Here is a 4,626-nt window from a genome sequence, read left to right on the forward strand (position 1 = left end):
GTGACATGGTGCAGAGGCAGCCTTTTGGATTATGCGCTCTGTGATGGTGTCATTGGATCTTCCTCTCTGCCCTCTCTCCCAGGTGCACCTCCTGCCCCCAGACATGTCCTGCTACGACCAGTGCCTGCCATGCCGGCCCTGTGGCCCGACCCCGTTGGCCAGCAGCTGCAACGAGCCCTGCGTTAGGCAGTGCCAGAACTCCACCGTCGTCATTGAGCCCTCTCCCGTGGTGGTGACCCTGCCCGGCCCCATCCTCAGCTCCTTCCCACAGAACACCGTTGTGGGATCCTCCACCTCTGCTGCCGTTGACAGCATCCGCAGCTGTGACGGAGTCCCCATCACCTCCGGGTGCTGTGATCTCTCAGGCATTACCAGCCGCTACTGTGGCAGAAGGTGCCTGCCCTGCTAAAGCCACTGCCCATGGCCCTGGGGTTCCAGCATGACCATGGTGCTGGACAATAGAAGGAGGAGTCTTCAGGCCACTGCTTTCAGAATGACTGACTTTCCTCACCTCCTCTGGCAAACATTGGCAGGAGCCTGACCAGCGGCTAGCCTGAGATCTCTGAAAACATGGCCCAAGTCTCTTCTTCCATTCCTCCACCTACCGCCTTGCCCCCCTTTTCGTACTGTTCTCTTCCCTTGCACTGTGGGGATCCTCAGATCCGGCCCTGCCACTGTGGTAACAGCAGACACATGCCCTGCATGAACTCCTCCATGGGCAAAGGACGCTGCCTCTTGGTTGGCCCTGGTGATCCCTGCACTGAAGGGCCTCTGCTCAGAATGACCTCCTTTTCCTCTCTACACTAATTAAAGTTTTCTGCATCACCAGCCTTGGTTGTACATGTTTCTTCCCTCTGCATATACCCTCCTCAACTGCCCACCGAGAATGGTTTTGCCCTTGGTGGGTATAAGATGGGCGTTTAAGGAGACTCTTCCCCACTCCTAGAACAATGGGAGGTTGCAAGACACTGCAGAGGGTCCTCTCTTGGACACTGCCCCTTGGGGCTGAAGAAGACATCCCTGCCTTTAACAGAGGTAGGGGCTATCTACCCTTGCCTTGCAGCGTCTCTGCCCACAGCTCCCCCCTGTCCTGCAAACAGAGAGCACAACCTCTGCTGTCCTCACGGGAAAAGCTACGAGTCTGTGGGAGGCTGTGGAGGCTTGGCACCCTGTAGGCTCTTAGGAACGGGCTTCTTCTTGCTCAGGACAGTGCTGTGCTGGGGAAGCAGGTGGGGACAGAAGATGGATGGCAGATGTGGGGAATGGGTGGAATAAGCGCTGGAATGATCCACCGCTTCTACTCCACCTTCATCTTCCCTCTTTCGCCCTACCTCAGGGCTATGGCCAGCACACATGGGCACGTGCGGCAGGAACATGTGTCCCATGAGGCCCAACCGCCCCCAGCAGAGCACTTGGCAGGGCCCAGGTGATGGCACACATACAGGGCTGATCCCCCTCCACAAGTCAGCATTGGTGTTCCCCGTCATGGACCATACATGGCAATCTCCAGTCCCTGAGGACCCTGAACCCATATGGGGTGGGTCAGTGCAGAGACAGCAAGCAGTTTGCATGCCCCCACACTGCTCTAGGGTGCCCACTTGCCCCCAAGCATGCAACAGCTTTCCTCAGGTGCAGGACGTGCACTCACAGGGACTTCCTCATGCTCGTTTCCACTTTTCCTGACCATTTGCTTTGCTCCTGCTCAGGCAAGTTGTTTCTCTGTTTCTTCTTTTGGTTATGTAGAGGCTATGTTCAGGATGTGTGCAGCTCTCTGGTGCCCAGTTGCACTTCAAGGATGCCCATTGTTTCCAGGCCCTGTTCGACTGCTGGCAGATATTTTTCCTGTCAGTGCTTTTCACCCCCATGATGTTTCTCACCAGTATCTAATTAGAGCCTAGTAACCTCTGTAACAGCTCCCATCAGAAGGGAGCTGTCCTTCCTCCCTATCTTTCCCTGCTTAATTACAGAGCTCTTTCCTTATGGATACATGTATGTCCCTGCTTCGTACAGCCTTGTCACATCCAGAAGGAATCAACCATGCAAGCAAGAGAGATGAGCCAAAGGTGCGCTGGGGTAAACCCTTTGTCTTTCCTGGTGTCAGAGGAATGGAATCAGCCACAGCTGCAAGAGAATGCAACCAATTTAGCCCAGGTGAAGGTATGGCACTGCCAGGGCTAAGGTGTGGGGTAGACCACAGGAAAGAGACCCAGGCAGAGCTCTGACAAACATTTCTGCTTTGTTGGGATGGCCCATTGCCCTGGAAGGGCTTGGCCCATGTTGCAACCCAAAATATGACTAGTAGTTCCTGGAGACATTGGTTTCTTAATTGCTCTGCTGTTTATTGCCTACCTTGAATGCCCCAGGACACTGATAGCAGTATATAATGCTTGTGTGTAGTTCTGGGTGCATGTCATTGGCAAATAGATAAAAGTGTGGTTGGGATCTGCCTCTGAGTTTGAACAAGGCAGATTAGCTTGGATGAGACACCCACTACGCTGAGAAAACACCTTTGCTCTGAAATACGACATGTGAAGCTGCCTCCTTGCCTTCAGGAGAACCAGCCAGACATGGGCTGGATGGGAATCTGTCCCCTCTGCGATGCATTTCTGAGACAATGCTGGCCGGCCTTTATAGACAACTGTGAGGAGATAGGCCTGTCTCCAGCACTGACTCCCAGAAGAACCTGGCAGTGTCCAGGGGCGGAAATCCCTGACTGACAGGCACTCTCAGGAATCTCACAGCAGTCTGCTTCTCTTATACATCCCAAGGTCATCGATGGACAGCCACGCTGAGGCACTCCAAACATTGTTACCCTGAATTAAACCAAGGATCCAAACTGTCCTGATTCGGTCCTTGTTTGGGCCTGAATTCTGCAGGAACAAAGGGTGATTGTTGCATTGTGAGGAAAAGGAGGGCTCAGGAGAAAGGGGCTGTGTTTCAGTGCCTCTTCCCTGCACACACCTCTGCCAGGCTGCTGCCATCTCCGTTCAGCTGCACCCAGGCTCCAGACCCTTTCAGCAGAACCGAAGCGCCTTGGAGGGGCCGGGCTGGCGGGGGAACCCCCGCGGCTGCGGGACGAGGTGGTCCTGGCGGGCGGAGCGGCAGCGCCCCCTGGGGGCTGTGCCCCTGCCTCGCCCCCGCCACACACGCCCGGCCCCGCCCGCCACGGTTCCTGCACGGCCGCAGCCCCGGCTCCTCTCCCCGTGGCTCTCAGGGCGCAGTAATACACCGCCGCGTCCCGAAGCCGGGGCTCGGTGAGCCACAGGGCGCTGGACCGGCGGTCTGCTGCCACCACGAGCCGCCCCGGCAGGTCCCTCAGTGCATTGGAGCCTTTAGTACCGAACACTAGGAATGTAGGTCCTTGGCCCGGGAGATGGCGGTACCACTGGATGAACTCGTTTAACTGGATGTTGGGGTGTGAGCAGGTGATGTTGATGCCGATGCCCTCCCTGGTCTCTGCCCATAGCTCTTGCTGCACCTGGGCTCTGCACACAGCCACTGCCGAGAAAGAAAGCAGGAGAAAACTCAGAAAACTTCTTTCCTGCACCGAAAATTCAGGCAGGGGGAGAGGGGAGAAGAAAACAGTTGACAGCTGATGCGAGCTTTTTCTCAGAAGAAAGCACACAAAGGAATTTCACTGGGAATGGTTATTAGGGGACCGAGTCGGAGCAGGGCTGTTTGGGAGGAGAGTCCGAGCCAGGAGGAGAAGGGAAGCAGGCAGCAATGAGTGGGGGTGTGCCGAAAGGAGAGGAGGGAGGCAGGGAGCAAGGCAAGGTGGGAGGCAACGGCCGGCTGAGCTCGCTGGAGGCAGGCGGGCTGGCTGCAGAGGGAGGCCAGAGGGGAGCGAGGTCCGTAAGAAGCCGGCGGGCCAGAAGCGAGGGCAGCCCCGTCCCGTCCCGTCCCGTCCCGTCCCGTCCCGTCCCGTCCCGTCCCCGGCGCCGGCAGCCCCGCGCACCCAGGAGCACCGCGGCCAGCGCCGCCAGCCCTGCGGCCCGGCCCTGCCGCATCCCGCCGCTCCGCCGCCCGCGCCGCGCTGCCCCCGCCAGCCCCGGCTCTGCTCCGCCCGCGGCGCCTCCTCCCCGCCGCCGCCGCCCGGCGCCGCCAGCTCCGCCCCGGGGCCGCTCGGGGGCTGGCCCGGGCTGCGAGTGCTGGGCGCCTGTGGGCGGGCAGGGCTTCGGCTGCTGCCCGCGGGGCTCTGCCCGTCCTGCAGCCCAGCCCGGGATAGGAGAGGCAGAGAGAGAGAGAGTGGGAGATGGAGCCGGAGCGAAAGGGCGAGGGAGCGGAGACAGCAGCTGCCCGTCTGCTACGGCATCTCCTTTGGGAGTGGGAAGGGGAGAGGAGGGCAGTGAACGGGGTAGGAGATGAGTAGGGAGAGAGGAGAGAAGGGGGAGAGGAGAAAGCAGCTGCCTGCCTGAAGCGTCCCCAGTGGAGGGCAACGGGTCAGGCTGGGCTGTGCCTGGGAGCTTGGTGCTGTGGTGCGCTGGTATCACAGCTGTGGCCGGCACTGCTGCAGGTGTGGAAAGCCAGCAGCAGGAACGGGTCCGGGGACACAGTGCCCCGACAGCACCCCAAACCGTACGGGGCCCTGCTGTCTGGCACTGCCCATTGAGCTGTCATCTCTGGCCG

General features: G+C 59.3%; 1 long non-coding RNA gene across 1 annotated transcript; it reads right to left on the minus strand.

The window, feature by feature from the left end:
- Positions 1–1,986: 1,986 nt before the first annotated feature.
- LOC119714142 (uncharacterized) lies at positions 1,987–4,626 on the minus strand. Its single transcript, XR_011805190.1, has 2 exons — positions 3,956–4,626; positions 1,987–3,498 (listed from the first exon to the last, which is right to left on the minus strand). It is a non-coding gene; the product is annotated as an uncharacterized lncRNA (long non-coding RNA).

Source organism: Anas platyrhynchos, chromosome 28, assembly GCF_047663525.1.
Source record: "Anas platyrhynchos isolate ZD024472 breed Pekin duck chromosome 28, IASCAAS_PekinDuck_T2T, whole genome shotgun sequence".
Taxonomy (NCBI): Eukaryota; Metazoa; Chordata; class Aves; order Anseriformes; family Anatidae; genus Anas; species Anas platyrhynchos.